The 21,514-nt window shown below is 43.6% G+C and overlaps 1 protein-coding gene across 2 annotated transcripts in view; it reads left to right on the forward strand.

Moving 5' to 3' along the window:
- Positions 1 to 21,514, forward strand: part of PTPRM (protein tyrosine phosphatase receptor type M) — a 743,754-nt gene that overhangs the window by 407 nt on the left and 721,833 nt on the right. The window lies entirely within an intron of this gene.

The raw sequence follows: 21,514 nt of genomic DNA on the forward strand, positions 1-21,514 counted from the left end.
GGCCGGAGGGAGTGGCCGGCCCGCAGGCCCTGGGCCGCCGTGGCTGTGCCCCGCTGGGCTCCCCCTCCGAACCCTCGGCCCCGCGGAACGCCCGACCGGGGGCAGCGGTCAGCCCACCTCTCGGCCCGCGGTGCCGCGTGGAGAGGAAAGGGAGTGGCGGGGAGGTGCCTGCTGCGCGCTGGCGGTCCGAGCTCGGAGAGCTCCTTGCCGGAGGACGCCTGGCCGGGAGTCGGGGATCTGGAGGGGCGCCAACCCCGCATGGTGTTAACCTGGAACACACGTGGATGGACAGCCGGCGCTTGCACACCCGCACACTAGCACACTTTCTCGTGTGTGTCAGTTTCATTAAGGTCCACGTAGAATGGTGGCACTGGGCTTGTTTTTCTTTTAATAAAAAGCCCGCTATTTGGCCTTGAACTTAGGTTGCAAAATAGGTTTCTATGTTTATTTGGGAGGAATGAGTAAGTTGAACTTTTTGTTTGTTTTTTGAATTTCATGAAGGATACTTTCACTGACGGTAAAGCGCATATTTTAAAACGTTTCAAACGTTTGCCTCTGTCAGATCTGTGGAAACCTACATCTTTACTTTCCCGGAGCCCAAGGGACACGCAGGCACGCAGGCCGTGCCCCGGTCGTCCCTGAGCCCAAGGACCCTTGACCACAGTTGGCCGCCGCCAGGAAGCCGAGCGTGGAGTTGGCTGCTCGCTCTATGCTGTCAACTTCAGTAGAGAAATACCCTTTTCCCAAGTTTAATGTCATTAACTGTCTGGTAATTGCACGTGCGCCGGAGGATTTAACAAATTGATCCACTGCTGTCTGCTATGAACTTGATGCAGATATTGGCCTGCGTTCTTTCTTATTAGTGAATTATGGAGTAGACTCGCCAGTTGTAGAGCCTTGTAACTCATTAGTGTTAGAAGCCAAGGATGAGGGCCTTAGTTGATGGTTTTCTCTTTATTAAGAATCCATAGCTCCCTGCCTGGGATTTGTTTCAAGTTAAGCTGTGTCAGAAAGCATTTGGATGGATTTTCAAGTTGTGGGCGAGGGGGTGGAAAGAAATATTTATGTAGCTTATTTAAATGATCGTTTTCTCATCATTAAAAGGGATTTCAGCCTATGTAGTAGTGGCCTGTGTCCTTGTTAATGCTTATGTAAATTAATAGTCAAACCAAAAGAGACTTTTTTTTAACTCAATTTTAGCCAGATTTTTCTTTCAGAGGAAATATGTCATTCTGTTTGTTTGTTATCATACCATTGATTGAACTGTGCCTCCTTTTCATTTGGAAGCCAGAGTTATCCTAGTATGTTAGAGGGTTAAGAGGAAATGAAGGGCAGTATCCCAGAGAGAATGCTTAGCAACAGTGAAATTAAAAAAATTGAAGTTGGCAAAATTTGTGTGTGCAAGGATCAGATAAACTATAGTGCATTATGCTTTTTCTCTTCACTTTGGGTTTTAGGTAGAACATGTGGGAAGCACTTAATGCTTTGGAAAAGTCTTTTTTTTTTTTTCTTTGTATGTTGGGAAAGTTAATTCTGATGTTATGAGTGACACTGACACTTGTTTCGCTTTACGAGTCTTCTGGACATTGAAATACTTGGCTGCTGTCCCCTGACATGGGGATCCTTTTAGAGACAGAGGAGCTCGATGGTAAGTGGCTTGAGGGCAAAGGCAGTTATTTTTTCCTTCTTGGCTCCGATAAAGCACTTACATTCACTGTTTGTTGAATAAATTAGTGATGTGACTTCTGATTATTTGCAAACATTCAAATTGTATGTGAACTGACTGACCAAGAAGGGAGGGAGAGGAGAGATTGTGAGATTGGCTTGCATCATCCCTTCTTTTGAAATTAACGTTTTCATTGCCGATTCTTCTTAGGGCACCCAATGGACTGAATCCCGAGGTTTTATGTAATCAGTGGAGGGTTTTGTGTGTGTGTGTGTGTGTGTGTGTGTGTGTGTGTGTGTGTAACTAAGATTTATACACAAGATACTTTGCTATTTCCCCTCTGCATCCTTATATCCTCTTTTGGAATGCATTCAGAATTGATGTGATTGTTGATTAATAATTTCTGGAAGGTACTACACATAATTTGAATGCCAGATATCACAAACAGAGTGCTAAACATATTGGAAGAAAAAAGAAAAGAATTAGGTTTTTTGTCCAGGAGGACTTTTATTTAGTATATATAAACATTCCATTTTAAACATCACTTTCCATGTTTACAATTTCTAACTTGTTAGGCAAAGTATTGGAGGCTCACTTTCTGCCTTCTATCTAGGCTTTGAATGGTCATTCAAAATAACTCCTGTAAAACGATATACAAGTAAGAAGCGAGGAAGAAAGTGGAATCATTCTTGCTTCTGCTTGAAATTCTCTTTTCCAGATTGAGAAGCCACATAGCTGGGAAGTCATTCCTCTTTGACCCATTTTCTCAAAAGCCAAGTTGTAATATATCCTATGCAAGGAAGTGTTTGGTTTTATATAATAATGAGACTGATATGGTAAGGTCTGGTAAGCAAGCCTTGGTTTGCAGACGTAGAAATGCAAACAGATTGGTCCTTTGCTTCCACCTCAGTATTTGGAATAGATTAAACCTTAATATAATCTTGTGAATTTGAAACTCTTCTTGAGAAATTTCTTTTTTAAAGTACTCTTTTAAGGACATCTGTGGGAAAACATCCAAAATCTGAATGGAGTCTGTAGTTGAGTTAGTAGACCTGTACCAATATTTAGTTTCTTAGTTTTGGATAATTCGACTCTGATTAAGTCAGATGTCAACACTAGGCGAAGGCGGGTGAAACCTGTACTGAAATCTTTGTACTGTTTTTACAATAAGTTGAAAATTATTTCAGAATACAAGATTGTACAGTACCCTTTACAAAGAGTGTGAATAGATTTGTTTAGCAGTTTGATTAATTTTTTTCTTTTTCAGATAACTAGAGTCATGACGTTTTATATTTTTATGGTGCTTTAATGAGATTGTTCATGGACGTGATGAAAAGATTTCAAGTTTAAATCGGGGTGCAGGATAGCAATATGGCGAGAAATCACTGACATTTTTAGTGTTATGTGGATGTAAAGAAGTATTGCTTGAGCTTAATCAGTTGTTCTGATCTGGAAAAATCACAGGTTTTAGTCTCTAATGTTTTCAAAGGGTTATTTTTACAGATTTTCAGTAGAGAAGTTACTTACATATACTGATATGTAGATACGTGTGTATGCAATTTGAGTAATTCTAAACGAACACGTAATGAACAAGTAATCTGAATTATGTCTTCACGTGATATGAGCCCCACCTGAGTCTCAAGCATAGCCTTTAGTTTTGGGAAAAGTTGGTTTTAGAATTTAGGTACTTCTGTGACAATTCGATAAAAGTTGATGGCTTTATTGGAAATTGTCGTAGTTTTATAACAATTGTAATTCATTCCAGGAATTGATAGGCTGTACGTATCTGTTTCAGTAGAGGCACTGTTTTAGATTAAGCGTTGTTTTCTCCTGGTTTTTGTTTTAGGTTTAGTTTTCTCGAATAAGCATGTATTATCTAAATATCCTAAGACAGTTTTTAGTTAGGGGTCAGGCATTTTAATAAGTAGTGACATACTTTTTCAACAGTACAACATTTTTTTTTTTAAGGTGGTGTCTATCATGCTTTGTAATTCTAGGATTCTTCTCTTTGAAAACCAACCTTCCCACAAACTTTTCTCCTGGGGCTTCTTATCTTTATGACCACAACCTATTAATAAGCTTATTTTGTACGTGAGAGAAGGTTTCATTACTAATGTTTTTCAGACTCACTAATGAAAAGTTTAAAGAAGATGCAAAAGCCCATAAACCTCCCATCAGAAGAGGATGCTGCCTCTCCAGTTCCTAAGATACTGCCGTGGTTTAGCGCTTAGTCATCAGAAAGCCTGCATTTATACTGTTGCTCCGAAAATCAGTAGGTAGGGCTGGTGTTAGGTGGGGAGCAGGAAAGCTTTAGTCATTACCCTTGGTAGCCTGTGGTCCCCCCGCCATCCAGGGCGGGCGGCTGGCAAGGGCAGAGCCTGATGAAGGGGTGGGAACGTGAGAGAGGAGAACGAAAGAAGAACACAGGCCTGAGAAGGGAAGGGTTGTGTGTGCTCACCTGTAAGAACACAGGTCTGCAGATCCCGGCAGGCAGGGTCGCTGCTCTTCCCCTCTCTTTGCTGTTAAGGGTGAAACGTATGGAGAGTTTAGGGAGGAGGATCAAAAGAGTGACAAACGGGCAGGGAGAGCAGGTGACAATCCTACATGTTGGTGGCTTTAGGTGGCCTGGGGGAGGGCGTGGGGTGTGTTCAGCCTGTGCTGCTGGTGAGCTACGTGTATACCTGTGATGCTCAAAAACCAAGCGTGCCCAAGGGTCACCGGGAGTGGTCCTTCCTGACTTGGTCTCTATGGCTGGCATGGTGACTCTGATGTCCAAGGTCCCTGGAGGGTCCCACAGCATCCGCAGGTGATCCTGGCCATCTTTCGAGAAACGTTGTTCCAAAAGAACAGTTCTTAAAGTGTTGTTCTTGGACTAGAAGCCTCAGCATCACTCAGGAACTTGGAGACGGGCAGACTCCTGCCCCCTCCCCCCTCCCCCCAGGGGGACAGAATCAGAAAGTCCTGGGTGGAGCTGGGGGTGGGGGCAGCAGTAGGTGCTAGAACTAGCCGTCCAGGAGCTAGAGTGTGAGTTCTAAAAGGCCTGGCATCCTCATTCTGCATTTTCAGCCTCCCTTGACAAGAGCTGAAAGGACCTAGGGATGAAAATATAACTCATGTCCGTGCACTTGTGAACACCCCTGCCCCCCATCAGCATGGCCCAGGTTATGAACAGGCTGATGGGATGGTGCTGTGACTCTCAGCCTGTTAGGGGAAACCACCAGCGTGTTGTTTCAAATAATGGTCTTATCTGGGGAAGATATTGGATCCAGCCAGTTGTGAAACGAAAATGAAAAAAAGTCTCCTCTAATTTTACTTACCACAGTGTAAAGTTTTAATTAAATCTTGCAGTCACGATTAGCCACTGGAAATTTCTCTGGGTTGATACTGTGTTTCGAAGATATTTGTTGGCTTGTTGTAAGAAGGGCATAGCCCAGTGCACTTATTAAAATGATGCTTTTAATTCAAGTGGATGTTTATTGAGCACTTACTGTTGGGAAGGCCCCTTTAGGGGGTCGGGGAGGCATTGGGGGTGGTAATGGGCAAAGAACGGAAAGATATATAGTTAACCGTACTTTGGAAAGTTGTCCAATTATTAGAAGTTTCAAAATCTACTGAAATCGAAAGAAGCAAGGACTGTCTTAGGCGAGAATGAGAAATTTGCATAAAATTTGGAATTTTAATATGGGAATGTGACACTTTGCCTTTGGAAATGAACTTCACTTCCAAACAGAAAAGAGAAGCTTTTCAATATATATCTCTTTAAAGTACTGATAGTGTACTTTAATGTATCTCCTAAGATAGAGCCTCGTTTCTCTGTTAGCCACAAAAGACAACCCCTGACTCTGTCATTTAATGCTCCAGGTAAACAAAATCTATTGTGATGTCATTTAACAGATATTTATCTTAAAAACACTGTCACCAGACTTTCAGGGAATCAGTGGCAGGTGGAGTGCTTTCCACGTGGCAGGCGGGCCTCCAGCTCCCTGCCCCTCCGGCTGCCATCCCCAGCCCATCACTAGATGTAGCTGCATCCCTAAACCCACCTGCCTGCCTCACCCGCAAGGCTTCCCGGATGCATCTACTTACAGCTGAAGGAAGGCACCTTCTTGATGGGCTTTCACCTGCTTGTAACTCATTCACATCAAAAGAAATCCTTTAGTGGAAGTTGCTCCATTAGTCGCACTTCTCAACACTGACCTCAAGACAGCTTTAGGCTCTGCCGTGATTTCTTCTTTTTTTGGCTGTATCATAAATGGCTGCTATTCTGTGTATAGCAGTGGGACTTGGAGAAGTAGTATATCTGGCAACTACCTCAGAGTTCGTGGTAACCACTGGTGCCTTCACCATCAGGCCTTTCGGTAACTGACCAGAAGAGTGGCCACGAGCAGGTGTGTGTGACGTGTTCACGAGGAATGGGGGTACCACGCTTACATCTGCAGGAGATGCCTTCTCCAGCATCGCCGGTTCACGTATATAATTCAGGAAGTCATTGAAATTTGGACATCTGGATTCAGTCCATTTTTCTGCTTAAAACTGAGAAGACTCCTGAGTCGTTAAAAACTTTTTCTATGAAGCAGAAGGTTTGGGCCCCGAGTTGGAGGCAGGGGGAGGGTGGAGGATCTGATGCAAGGCTGTGTTACTTACCTTCAGGCTGGGGCTCCAGGGGAGGGAAACTGTGGTGGTCAATGATCCAGGACCTGCAGCCGAGAGCAGATGGGAGTAAAGTTGTCAGAGACTTGTCACAATGGAGAAGTTTTTAGACCCTCCCTTGGAGAAGGAGACTAGCGTTTAACAGAATGATTTATTTAAAAATACAACAGCCTAAGCAGAAGCAAAGCATTTGCTTTGTATGGGGCACAGAGCAGAAGCACTTACAGAGCATCGGTTTTTCTTCAGATGGGTGAATGCTCACTTTCATCTCTTTCCTATTCAATATGCAGAAAGCAGATTTATTTCAGACAGTGAAAAGAATATGTTTTCGTTTGGGTTACTGTGGATGTCAGAGGCCCGGTACTTCTCCCCGGTTCTAGTGGTGGAATCAGAACCGGGTCTCTGGTGGGCTCCTGACCATGGGTGAGGGGGCTGGAACACACCCCTGCAGTCCAGTCTCGATGGGTTCTATTTGATTTCTCTTCTCAGTTGGTGTAGTTGGAGACATTTTAAATCATGTCATAACCACATGCTTGAAGTTGGCTTGTGATATTCTCTTTAGATACAAAACTATAAAGTTGTCTAAAGCATTTCTTTTAAAATAAATACTCATAATATATAAAATCAAGTTACTGAACAGTGTTTAGCATGTAGTAATCACATAGTAAATTAATAAAGTTAATAAATATTTGTTGAAGGAATGAATAAATGATTGACTAAAGTTCCCTTAGGGAAGAAAAAATATCAAATTACTTCTGCTTACTGCTGTTTTTTAAATCTTTCTATCAAGTTTGATTTTTTTTTTTAAAGCATTTGTAATCATCTTTTTTTTTGTGGTACGCGGGCCTCCCACTGCAGTGGCCTCTCCCACTGCGGAGCACAGGCTCCAGACGCGCAGGCTCAGCGGCCATGGCTCACGGGCCCAGCCACTCCGCGGCGTGTGGGATCTTCCCGGACTGGGACACGAACCCGTGTCCCCTGCATCGGCAGGCGGATGCTCAACCACTGCGCCACCGGGGAAGCCCCATTTGTAATCATCTTAACAGTAGGTCCAGGTTGTGGGTTCGGTGCTTGATACCCTTAGCAATTTATAGGGGCATAGAGATTCAGTTGCTAAATTTAAAGGAAAACAGTTACCTTTTGTTAATTAAATGTGCAAAAGTGAGCCTATAATTTTATCGTGTATAATAAAAATTTATAAATCAGTTATGGCCATAAAGTAGAATTTTGGTATAATACTGATCTCTAAAAAAAAAAAGAAATTTACTGTGAGGTAGATTGACCATGTTTCTACTCCAGGGGCATTCGATTTTAGTTACTGGAGTGTTAAAAGAACCATGTATCACCAGTAAGAAGTTTCCGTGACAGGCAATAGTATGTATCATCGCCTGTTTTTATTTCTGTTATAGAGTGAAATTAGTTGCACCTGCTCAGAGCTCCGCCTGCACCTTTCCATCAGCTCATGTTTGGTTTGCAGGCAGGCTCTCATTCCTTCTTCATTCACTGTGGCATATTCTCAGGTGATGAAACTTCATAAAATGAGGCTGCTTTGACAACAATCTTGTGATCTGTTCTCCACTTCCTAGACTTTGGACACCTAGGCCTAGGAACGTGGTGTGAAATCTCCACGATTGACATCCGTTGGCATATGTCCTGTGTGTATGTTATGGGGGCTCTTGCCCTATTTTCTCTGTCAGTTACCATTTCATCCTGTTTGTATGGCTTTTTAGAGAGCCTCTCCCTTTGTTGCTAGCCCCTGTGGGGAGCTTGCTGAGAGGCCTGTGTTACCGACCTCGGAAGGTTTGGAGCGGGGGTCCGGCCATCACAGTGGGACTTGGATAACTGGAGGGTGTCGTGGCCTGATGTCAGCTCTGGGGCCCCTGTGGGAGGAAAGAAGGGCAGAGGTGCCCCGGCACATCAGGTGTTCCTGATTTCAAATTCTGTTTCTGCCACTGAACAGCCATGTGGTCTTGGACATGCTGTTGGATTTTTCTGAGGCTTAGTTTTCTTTTCTGGAAAAAATACCTTTTAGGAGTATCCTAAAGACTAAACAAGTGGACCAATGCCACGAGGTTAGGAGGCCTCATGAGGAAAAGAGGGGACCAGTCAGCTCTGCCATCGCCCCTTGTAGGTGTAACCACACGTACTCCCTGTTTTTCTGTCACAAAGGCTTAAATATTGGCAATGTCATATGGTTCAAACTCACAGATACCCTTTCTGGGTCCAAGACTTTGTTATTTGAGTTGCCTGGGGGCTCTATGGGTGATGTGTATGTAGATGTGCTTATACACATATTTATGTTATAAACATATGGCCAACATTATGTTTTAAAGAAAAAAAAAAAAACCCTTGAAAGTTACAAAATGACCCCCTCAGAATTGGCACCGTGAAGAGCCAGCACTGCTCAGTGCTGGAAGGCAGTGTCGGACACCTGCATTGGAATCACCCGAAGCTCTTCTTACAAATGCAGATATGGGGCCACAGAAACTGGTAAAGAAACACCTCTGATGATCTTTTTTTAAAAAAATTAATTAATTAATTTTGTTTTGGCTGAGTTGGGTCTTTGTTGCTGCACACGGGCTTTTTCTAGTTGTGGTGAGCGGGGGGCTACTCCTTGTTGCCGTGCGCGGGCTTCTCATTGCGGTGGCCTCTCTTGTTGCGGAGCACGGGCTCTAGGCGTGTGGGCTTCAGTAGTTGAGGCTCACGGGCTCTAGAGCGCAGGCCCAGTAGTTGTGGCGCACGGGCTTAGTTGCTCTGTGGCATGTGGGATCTGCGCGGACCAGGGCTCGAACCCGTGTCCCTTGCATTGGCAGGCGGATTCTTAACCACTGCGCCACCAGGGAAGCCCTCTCCGATGATCTTGATGCTCGTTAAAGTTGAAACTGTCCTGGCAGGACGTTAGCAATGACTCAGAGACCCTGCCCTTTGGAGAATTTATCACATCTTTTCTGACTAGTGTTAAGAAAGCATCTGAGGATGGTTACATGAAGTTTCACGTACCATGCTGTAATTGACTGGAGACTATTTCTCTTAAGAAGCAGAGGCTTTCTGGTGTCAGAAGAGAAAATGAATTACAAAACACGGTATTTTATAGAAACTAAGCCACTTTGTACCCGTCTTTCAACTTGGTGACCTCCAGTAAATGTGACATCCATCTGGAATTTTTAGGGTGTAATAAAAGAATAAAGATATTTCAGAGAATCAGAACACAGATCATTTTAGATCTTTAGATTTGCAGCTGTGAGCCGAATTTTGAGATGACTCATTCAGAGAAGATAACAAGACATGATGACATTGGGGAGGTAATTTTCCAGCACTTATTTCTATCTGACATTCATTGAAACATGGACACTGTAGAAGAATTGGTCTTAGGGGCCCCATAAGCAGGGGCCAAAAGTGTGGCATTTTTATTATAGTCGTTCCTAAAAGACTTGCTAACCTCAAAATGGGCATCCCCGTCTGTTACAGCACTTGAAGTTTCCACCAGCTCATCATTTTGACCAAGGAAGAAAGGTGCTTGTTGAAATGACATCTCTGGGAGTGGTGGCTCATTAAGTCATCTTAAATATGACATCCCCAACTCACTATCACCTCAATAAGTTAATATCCTTAGATGTCAGATTTATCCCTCGTAAAATGAAGACGTTTGATTCAAGGATCTGTAGGGTCTCTCCAAATACTTAGAGAGTCTGAGGTTCACATTAGTTTGTCAGGTAGCACGGTGTAAGGGAATGAGACCTGGATCCTTGGGTCATTTTTGATAGATGAGGATGAGAGGGTCCAATCTGAGATGGCACCTGATGCAGCAGGAAGGTGCTTGTTAACAGGAAGTGGGTGTAGCAGGGATGTTGGAAGGATTTTAGGCGCTTCCCACGTTTGCCATCGGCTGCCTCTGCTCAGATGTGCACAGATGAAGCCTACTCCTTTCCTCCATACTTGGGGATGTAGCTGCCATCCGCAGCTGCCACCAAAGGCTCTGCAGCAACAAGGATGTTTAGGCCGGGCTTTTCTGCTTCCATCTTGGCAACATAGATAAGCCTTATTTCAGGGGCTTAGAATTGATAGTAATAAGTGATAACTATATATTGGGCATTCATTGTGTGCTGGGTACCATGCTGAGAGGCTATGATATTCTCAAACCTACCACTGCCCACTAGCTAGTCAAAGCTTGGCTGAGGTCTTTGGTGGGAGCTTTGGGAGGTAAAGTGGTCTCCATTCCTAACAAAGCCAGGTTCCCTGAGCACGGGGTGCATGCAGTGTATTCTCTCTCTCTCTTCCCCTCCCCGTGTGTGCAGATGCAGGTTGCCTTTTCCTGATTTATGCCTTGATTTGATGCCATCCACCTGTACTGAGGTGTGCTCTGTGCAAAAGCATTTCAAATGGAGTGTCGTGTCTGTTAGAAAGATGCTGGGTGGTGTTTTATTATGTGATGTAGAATCTTTATAATGGCCTTCTGGGGAGCTTCCTTCGGGGTCACAGTTCCAGGAAAAAGTTTGAGTTTCCTTGTGATCTTCCTTCTTGTGGACACAGCGAATTGTATAACTCATCACGTTTTCCTCTTTACGTGGGCTGTTCGGATGCCAGATTCACATATGTGTGCTGTAGTAGTTAGAACTTTTTTGAACAGAAAACCTCAGTCAAACTGGACTTCATGAAACAGGGAATTTGTGGGCTCTTGCAACAGAGAAGGCTCTGGGTAGCCCAGGTGGTCCTAGTGGCTCAAGGCAGTCAGGAGAGTTCTGAGTCTCCTGAGCTGAGTCCTCCAGCTCCAAGCCCAGTGGAAAGAGAAATTCCCTCCCCGCCAGCCGTACAGACCACTCCTGCCGCGGGGCTTGTGGAGTCAGCTCACATCACCTGTCCCCACTTTAACCTCGTGCCCTGCTTGGCCCGCCCACTGGGCCAGGCGTGGGGTCCGCCCGCAGTAGCCACAGGGAACGAGAGTGTGGAAATTGAGGCTTCTCCACGGAAACTCAGGCTCTGTTACCCACTGGAGAGAGTGGCTGCTGCCTGGGCCTAAAGCCGCAAAACACCGAGAGCCACGATCTCTGCAATAGAACCTTAATTCTGGCTCCTTTCCTGGGCCTGAGTCTTAGTACCCCTCTTCACTTGTCTCACCTCATGCCCCTTTATCATGCTGTGTTTTATATATCATGATAAGTGCATTGAGACTTCTGGAACTGGGTGGTGGTGATGGCAGAAAATAAATGAGTTCCAAGTCTTAGCATCTGAGCATTCAGAACGCAACTTTTGTGTATGTGCACTTCTTTTACATCCTAGTGACACCAGGAACACGGTCTCAACTCATTAACAATGAAGAACACGGGTGTGGGAAGACGTCAGGGGGAGGGTATGATAGCGGAGTTCAGTAGTTCCCCAACTTATTGTTTAAAGCATCAGAACCTTTTGGTTAAGCAAAATCTTACATAGGTAGAAAAACATAAAAATCTTTTGGTTAAACAGAATTTGATGTGGGCATGTTTAAAAAATGACTCTCCAAATTGGAAAAGCGGGTATCTGATGAGCTCCTGCCCAGTAACAGATGCCCCCAGGCTTGGTGGCTTAAACGACAGACATCTACTGTTTTTCCTGTTCTGTGGAGGGGACGCGTGTCTGCTGGTCGGCTGGCTTCAGGCTGGTCTAGGATTGGCCTCGGCTGGGCTGCCCTTCACGTGGTCCTCCAGCCTCCAGCAGGGAGAGTTTCCAAAGAGAGAGCAGAGGGTTGCCAAGGCCTCTTGGCTTACGCTTGGGGAGGGCACGTTGTCACCTCTACCTCATATCCTTCTGGTCACAGCCAGTCACACGGCCAGTCTGGAATCTAGGGTGGGGAAATAGACCTCGCCCTTGGTGTGCGGAGTGGCAGGGCCACGTTGTGAAGGGTGGACACAAGGACAAGGGGAGAATGGGGCCCTACACAGGGCTCTGCCAGGCCCCAGGGCCTGCGTCCCGAGTTGCCTCTGCTTTGCAGAACACAGTTGGGAAATCACTGGCACATGAAAAAAGGGAATATAGAATTGCAAGACCTGCGTTTGAGGGCCCACCGGCCACTTGCTGTCCTCCGAGGGGAAGCTGTTGAGCTCGGTGGACCCAGTTCCGTATCTGTGAAGAGGGTCATTCTGGGATGTTCTGATTCAGAGGTTGGTTTCAGAGATCGCATATGTTAATGGATGGTATACAAAGAAACTTTCACAAAGTGCTGTGTCTCTGGGTGTATTCTGGAGGTGATTAGAGTTTGCTTAAACCTGAGTTCTCATCCTGGCTGTGTCATTCATCGGAGGGACAGTCACTTGGCTTCTCTGAGGCTGTTTCTTCATCTGTGGCGAGTGATGCTGTCTTCCCCCTTGGTCACCCTGGGGAGAACACAGCGCCCCGTCTGTAAGAGCCATAGCCCCTGTTCCTCTTAGAGGCCTGTGACCACAGGATAACCTTGAGCCGTTGTCTGGTGTGTTTCCTTTATGTCTGCAAGCCCCAAAGGGTGTGGGTCCCCAAGCCCCAGGTCTTTTTCGATTTGTAATTCGATTTATCAGCTTATTGCCACATCCTCTGGCTTCTCAGGAGCAAGGGAAGAGGAAATAGGAATATTTCGTGCTGCTAGGTGTCGGTCCTTCACGTGTTCATTACCTCCCAAAAGAGTCCTGTCAGGTGAAATGGTGTCTCTGTCATTTGATGGTTTTTTGGAACTGAGGCCCCAACATTTCAGGATGTGGCACAGACAGTGGGTACAGCTCTTTGTGGATCCCAGGGGACTCCATCCCTCCAGAGTCTCTGGGGCCCAAAGCACAAGTCGTAATCTTTAAGTGTGCTTAAGTATTTCATACAGTTTCTCATTTTGGTGTTAAAGACGATTGTAAAGTTGGTGTAACCCAGCAGTGCACTGTAGCCACTGCTATTTCATAGCCTCTGAAATAGCAAATTAGAAGGAAAAGTACTTAGCTTCTGAGTAACTTGTACGAAATAAATGGATGAGAGCCGTTATCCATATTTTTCACAAGCAGAGGAGGGGTGAATGCTGTTTTCTCCATGGTTTGAAATCCTCTAGATAGAATTGTATTTTTGTAATTTCTTGTGTTTAGCATCTGGAGATCGGATTGAGGTGAAAAGTGTAAAAACCTTCGCAAAGCTCTTGTCCGTGTGTGTTCGTGGTCTCAGGGGCAAAATGCCGCTAAGGTCAGTGAGATTTTATTTAAGACTTTTCACTTCAGGTGGAGGTGAACAGGCCTTTGGAGATGGTTGTTAATCACCTTCTTTAGAACAAATTGCGTTTGCTTTTGAGGTTGGACAAAGGCAAAGATAGCACGTAGATCCCTACTGGAAGATTGAAAACACTTCAATGAGTCAGGTTTGATTGCAGTCATCACGGGAAAGAACTATTTGGTATATAATAGTTTACAAGGGTTAGGTACTTTGCTTATTTAAATCACTTTTTTTGTTGCAACATCATTGGGGAGATCTATGCCAAAATAAACCGTGCATTAATAAAGGTAGAATAAGTGAATATTAAGAGGTTATTAGCATCTTACAGAGTGACTTTTTTTTTTTTTTCTGGTACGTGGGCCTCTCACTGTTGTGGCCTCTCCTGCTGCGGAGCACAGGCTCCAGACGCGCAGGCTCAGCGGCCATGGCTCACGGGCCCAGCTGCTCCGCGGCATGTGGGATCTTCCCACACCGGGGCACGAACCCGTGTCCCCTGCATCGGCAGGCGGGCTCCCAACCACTGCGCCACCAGGGAAGCCCTTACAGAGTGATTTTTAAGAAATTATGGATTTAGGTTTTTTAAACAGAAGTATTTGTGAAATGATTGTCATTGTTAGCAGATGCAAATTTGCATGTAAGTACCTATTTTGGAAAGATTCCTGAGCAGCTGGAAGTAAAATGAGGGGGGTCTGTCCATTGCTAGGGATGAGGGAGAAGCCAGGACTGGACCTTGGGATTCTGATGTTTGGTTCTACCCCCAGGTGGCACGTGATTTGGGTCAGGTCTCCTAATTGTGACTCAGGTCCCAGAAGAATAAAATGGATATTATAATAACTCCTTCAAGTGCCTAAATGATGAGGATCAGATTAAATAATTTAAACATTTGCTTTCTCAGCTGCAAAATCTTGGCCACTTGTGGTCATCACACACCTGGGTTGGTTGTCGGGGTTGCAGCCTGAGTCAGGACCTTCTGGGGGGCTAATCTGTGTGCCTGCAACCCCCCTCCCAGGCTGGCGTTTAGTGAAAATCAAAAAGCTGCCAGCCCCGCGTGGTTCTCCTTTTGCTCTTTATAGATGGGAAACTGCGGTTAAGTTGGCATCTTTTCTCCTTGGGATGCTTTCTGAGCGCATCCTGTTTGTTCTCTTCTGGACCAGCCCTCATGTGCCAGGATTATCATTGATGCCTCAGTTCTATGGACCGATCCCGAACACGGGGTGAGGCATCTTCCATGGTGGGGAGGATAGTTCAAGAGTTGTTTGTAGGGCATCCTTTTCCAGGAACGAATAATTATCGAGGACTAAGCCTGGACTGAGGCAGGATGAGATCCTCCACCAGAGGAAGTGGCTGTGGCCTCGAGGTTGAGGACTCGTGGGCTGCTTTGCACTCAGCCCTTGGGGTCCAAGGGTGTCCAAGATGAGGGCTGGCTCACAGGCACCCACAGAAAAACTCGATGGGCACAGGCAGGTGGAGGGCTGGCCTGCAGGGAGCTTGAAGCTGACTCTGTAGGAAGGGAGACCCTTGAGGGCAGCTCCCAAGCCCACAGGGGTGGGTGTTGGTGGAGATGGGACCCCCCAAGGGGCCTGTGGGCACTCCTAGGTGTTATTCAGAGGGAAGGGAGAGAAGTGGCTTCCAAATATCATCTTTAAATGTTTGGTTTTTTTTTTTTTTCTCTTTAAATGGCATGTCTCCTAAGCAGTTAAGTTTTTGAGGTGGTGGTTGTCTACCTAGAGTAGATGCAGAAGGGAAAAGGCCTGGGGAGCTGGGGAGAGGAACCCACTTTTCATAAGTTTTTAAATTGGAAGATCATTTTGTGGCTGATGTGGTGTCTCTCCCTCTGTCCCCAGGCTGTGGGGCCTGTTTGCTGCTGTGTTTAAGGGTCTCTGTGCGGGGTGGGAGTTTGGCCACAAGTAGGAAAATGTGGGGTGTTAGGGAACACTCAGGAACCAATAATTTCTTCTTTATTACCACACTTGGTATCACTGTCCCAGGCTTTCTCTTTTTCCTTTTCTTCTTTCCTCCTCCATCTACATCTCCTGTAATAGGTGGGTTTTAAAAGAAAGTGGAGAACAGGTATCTGTATCCCGCTGGACCATCATCCCTCTTACTGTTGAGAAATTATCAGTGACAGGCTACTCGGTGTCCTGTTACTCCTCTGAAGGGTGAGGACAGGACAGAGGGTGTTGGTCCCAACAGAGGGAAGTGGTGAGTGAAAGCATGACCACGGCCATGCCTGTCAGGCACTGGTGGGTGCTTTCTCTGTTTTATTTCTAATCAGCACAGCAGTTCTTAAGGGTTAAAAGATTATAATACAACGAAGGGACAGCCAATGGTTATTGAATACTTAAAATGTCTAGGCATTATTCTAAGTGCTTTTTATATGTATCACCTGGTTTAATACTGATAAGCACCTAAATGACCCCCATTTCACAGGCCAGGGAATAAGCTCAGAGGCTAAGCAAAGGGGCGCCTAGCGCAGGCAGGCTGCACGGGCAAAGCCTGAGTCTGAAGCTGCCGAGCCACAGAACCTGCCAGTTCTTTGTATCCGACACAGTCAGAATCCCCCTGCACACACCATGGATGTAACCTGCTTCTATTTCAAGACTCTGCATCTCTTTGTATGTATCCCTTTGATTGATTTGCTGGGAGTCCAGGAGGGTGGACGGATGCTTCAGGTGGACAGGGCAGTGGTCCCTGAATGACAGGCTGAAGGAATGGAGGAGAATCCCAGCTCTCGGGATGACTTTCCCAACAGAGTCAACGGGTAGATTTACTCATTCTGGAGACAGTGTTGTAACATAACCAGCAAAACTGGTAAGAGTCAGGAACAAGGTTTAGATCCTGCTTTATGAGCTCTTGCTCTAGTTAAATGTTTTTGCTGAACCAGGAGCCAATGCCGGTAAGTTCCAGGATTTGTGGAACTTGTGTGTCCAGAGGTAAAAATGATCAGACACTTCCTTGCACGTTGATAAACTCACATCTGAAATTTTGCATCATATGTTTATACAGTTGAGAAGGGGGAAATTTATGTCCTATGGTAAATACTGACATTTTAAGGTAAGACTTTTACAAAAATCTTATAAAGGCATCCATCAGAGAGAGAATCCAAATACCAAAGGCATTTGATACGTCCATTGACCATTTAAAAATACATGAACGAGGTTTTCTTTAATTGAGAGAAATTTTACCTGACTAATTTTTCTTCCTGAGCTGTTCTTTACATTTTATTTCTCCATAGAATCTTATCCTGTTATAACATGTTTAAACTTGAGAGTCTTTTAGTCATGACTTATCAAACTTCTCTGCAACAGAAAACACGTATAAGAATGAAATTTAAATTCTATTTAATTTCATTTTATCTATTTTAATTTCTAGCAACAGAAATTATTCTTAATGACTTATAAGTTGACGGCTTGATTAGTTTCATTCCCAAAATTGTTCAAAGCAAAAAATTGGAAACCAACTAGTCTCTAAAGGATTTGTTGCCAGTCCTGCACCTTCTCATTTGCTGGCAGGTAAACCGAGTAGATCACATCTGTTGGTTTTTAACTTAAAGGCAGCTTATTTAACCAGAATTATAGAAATATTCAGAAGTGGTTCTGAAAACAAAAATAATATTAATTTTAATATACTTTATAGTCAATGCATGCTTTAAATATACATATATATTATGTAAATATATATATACATATATATATTGGGTTGGCCAAAAAAGTTTGTATGGGTTTTTCCATACATCTTATGGAGAAACCTGAATGAACTTTTTTGGCCAACCCAATATTATGTTAAAGAAATATATATGTATATACACATACACACGTTTTTTGGTCAAACCTTAGAAATGAAGATTTAGGCTAATCGGTGAATGAAAAAATCTATGATACCATTCCGTTTACCATAGCAGTCCTCATCAAAGCTGTCATTCAAATCAACCTTACTTTCTATCAGAAAAAGTCTAACAGTTTTTAATTTCAAATAAGTGTTAATTTGCATTTTGAGGAAAAGATTTAAAAACAGCAAAAAGAAACATGACAGATTATTAAAAGCAGTTTAGTCAAGTTTAAAATGATGTAGATTTAATAGAATTAATTATATTTTGTAATAGGTTATAAAACCATGGCAAATCTATACTGTTTCTCATTAATTTATGGGAATGTAATATAATGGTCACCTAAAATGATGAGGTATTATAAAGTGATGATTAGGGTTAAAAAAGCGTGCTGTTTTTCTGTTAAATGCGTGTGAAAGTGTGTATTGAACTCTGGTGTTTTACCTCTGGGAATAAAGAATTATGGACATACTTTCAAAAATAACGACATCAATTTCTGAAGATATAGGGATCCAGTTTTTCCTATGGATGTAAAAGAGAGAAGTACGTGCTACTCAAAATAAATTGACACGGCAGCAAACTAAAACATAGCATGTTTTTGTTCAGAGAAAATATTAAATATTTGCGGGGGTTGACTTTCATTGAAAAACTTGCTTTATAAATAAATGTTTGATAAAGTAGATATTAACTATTTTACTGTATAATGCAAACAGACCCTAAACTAAATCTCAAGGATTTTTATTTGTGAATTTTTCCTGTGTAATTTGAAAAATGTGGAAAGTGTTGCAATTATATTGAAAAGAATCAGCGTCAGGAACATCCACGTTTTTACTTGTTTGACAGTTGTTTTATTTCCAGCTAATATCATGCTTGAGTGTGAGTATATTTGTAAAAAAGAATCATTATATTTAAAACTAATTTTTTTGCATTATTATTTACTTAAATATCACTTAAAAAAAAATTTCACCAGTTCTTTGGCTGTGAAGTGACTTCTTTATGGTCAAGGGAAGGAAGATGTGTGGTCGTTAAATTTATAATATATCTGATTTTATAACATTCCACAAGGGCTAAAATATTCTATCTCTAGTATGGTACGTTTTCTTACCTTTAAATGAAATATGGATACAACAGGGAAGGTCATGGAGCCCTACAGTTAGTGGCTGGTGTTTGAGTCATCATTAAAGAAGGCTTCCTTGACAGTTACAGATCACATTGTTTCTTTGAAGCCCTGGACGTTTTTATACTGGAAAAGTGTGCCTTCCTTTTGTATGGTGTGACATCTGTTGAGAAACGGCGGGCAGGAAAGGAGGACCTCCCTGATGCTAGGACGGGAGTTGGTGCCCTTTCCCCCGTCAGTGCTGTGTACGCCTTAATTTTCCCATAGCCTTAGCAGGGAGGTCCCCTGCTCCGTGGCTCTGTTGGGACTTTCACACTGACACTGGAAATGATGGGGCCGGGCCCTATGACTGGGGGTCCGTAGCCTTTATCTTTCTAGCTAGAGATCTTAATTTTTAAAAAAAGACAATTTTTTAGAGCAGTTTTGAGTTCACACCAACATGAAGAGGAAGGTACAGAGATTTCCCATATGCTGCTGCCACCGCGCATGCGTGGCCTCCCTCATCATTGACATCCCCCACCAGATGGTATATTTGTTACAGTCGATGAACTTGCACTGACACATCCTTATCACCCGAAGTCCATAGTTTACATTAGGATTCCCTCTTGGTGTTGTGTGTCCTATGGCTTTGGACAGATGTGTAATGACATGTATATGCAGTTACGTATCACTGCCCTAAGAGTCCTCTGTGCTCAGCCTGTCTCTCCCCGTGCCCCTCCCCTGACAGGAAGAGGCAGAAACCCAGCTGGTGAACTTGGGTTTACAGTAAGTCCATTCTAGTCTTGACTAAGTCTGTGACTAGACAAATATTTTATGTTTCTCTGCTTCAGCTCCCCCTCCTGAGATGGAAACAAGTCATTACAATTTAAAAATAATTTAGATGGACTTTAGCTTCTGTTATTAATAATTATTATATGAATACCAAACAATAAACTCCTGATTTGACACGAAAGAATCTTGCAAAAACATTAGTTTCCCATGGTGTAACTAAATCTGCTGGACAATTGGTGGTTTCCTGTTGAATTCTCACAACTTGGAGGGAACAAGAGACACAGGGGGCTGTAGCCATCCTTCAAACCACCTGCATGTCTCCAAGACACTGTATTTATTTGAGATTTCCCTCTCCACTTTGTGTGGCCTTTCTGATGTTTCTTTAGCGGGACGTGGGTAGGAATTGTCTTACTACCTGGATCTTGAAGCACAGGCTAAATGGTTTGTTGAGGCCCTAGAGAAAGCCAGGGCTCTGGTTTCCCGTGAGTTCTAAAGCCAGGCAGCAAAGCTTTTGTGAACCCACTACTTGGGGAAATGATGAAGCATATTATCCCTTTACTAAGAGGAAGGCACATTTCTCCTTTGAATTGCTTTCAGAAAATAGAACACCAGCAGCTAGTCATTTTTTTTTTTAGTAATTTTCATACATAAGGCTATTTATAATGTGCTTTGAGTGGGACTGGAAAACATGGCAGGATGGTGGGTTATCTGAGATCAACCCATGGGCCAGGGGTTGTTTCCAGAATGATGACCCTCTAAGGCACAGGTCTCTAGAATGTGCACCCCTGGAGTGTGGAAAGGGGATACATCAGTATGCAAAAGGGGGACAACTTCATTTAAATGTGAAAAAAATCCATCCTAAGGGAATGAGTGGCTATGTATGGAGAATCCCCTGAAAGCAATTTGTTAAAGCGTTATTTAGAGTAGTGAAAAGTTGGGGACTACGGAAATATCCAACAATAGAGAATGGATTAAGGCATAGTCTATTCCTATGAGAGAATGTCATACTGATCACAGTATAGAGATGTGAGACAAAAACTAGTGGCAAAATCATGTGTATAGGATAATGCCAACTTTATCAGATGATTCAAAGTGTTTTTTTAAAAAAATCTATGGAAATGTATAAAGTAAAAGCAACATATTAATAGTGGTTCTTTCTGCATAGTGGATTTGTTGGTTTTTTGCTTTCTTTTAACTCTTCTATGTTTGCCAGATTTCCTTTGATGTGTTTATATATCCATCTTATGTTGGGAGAAAGTTATTTAAAATAGTTGTTAGGGGCTTCCCTGGTGGCGCAGTGGTTGAGAGTCTGCCTGCCGATGCAGGGGACACGGGTTTAGTGCCTTGGTCCGGGAAGATCCCACATGCCGCGGAGCGGCTGGGGCCGTGAGCCATGGCCACTGAGCCTGCGCGTCCGGAGCCTGTGCTCTGCAACGGGAGAGGCCACAGCAGTGAGAGGCCCACGTACCGAAAAAAAAAAAAAAAACACAAAAAAACCAAAAAAAACTAGTTGTTAGGTAAGAGTTGATTCCATGAGTAGTTAACTCAGTAAAGAAGTGTGATGATTTGGGGAGTATGAACCAGCAGAGAGGAACCGAACAAGGGAAAGAGGAAAATTCTCAGAGGACACAATCTACCTCCACTTTCCCTTGCTCTAAAATGTGTAAAACACAAACCATATAAACATAGGTGTGAGAACACACTGCAGTGTGATTTTTAAAAACAGATTGTACCCTTAGCTAGCTGTCTCCTAATCCTCACTTGGCTGGCTTTTCTGTTGGAATTGTTTCTTTGCTAGAATGTTAATGGATTGGTTAATTTGTGAGCGGCATTCCTAATTGTATTAAATCTCTACAACCTTATTAAGCATTTGTGCAGAATTAGATCAGAGAGTTTGGGGAAGCAGCGTGTCAGTGGTCGGAGGGAGGGAGAGCCAGGCTAGCAAGTGGTCTGACCCCATCCCCAAAGAATACAGCACAGAGAGAAAACCCCACTGCTGGAAGTCTAGAAGGATTCTAAAGCACATAAAACAGCCTCCTTGCTGTATATTTAAACACCACTAATGAGAGAGAGAGAGAGAAAACCAGAACCAGCTTGTTCTTTTTATTTAGATCTGTTAGGATTTACTTTTATTTGGGGGAAAAGAAATGAGTAAGAACTAACAACATGTCAAGAGTACTAGGTTTTTAATTCTGGTCGCCTGTGTTTCTATTTAGATACCAGGGTAAAGGTATTCTGTGCTTAAAGAGAGAGAAACGGTTTCAGAAAATAGAGTTGGACCATGTTTATTTTG

This window comes from Neophocaena asiaeorientalis, unplaced genomic scaffold (genome assembly GCF_003031525.2).
Source record: "Neophocaena asiaeorientalis asiaeorientalis breed wild unplaced genomic scaffold, Neophocaena_asiaeorientalis_V1.1 scaffold110, whole genome shotgun sequence".
NCBI classification, from domain to species: domain Eukaryota; kingdom Metazoa; phylum Chordata; class Mammalia; order Artiodactyla; family Phocoenidae; genus Neophocaena; species Neophocaena asiaeorientalis.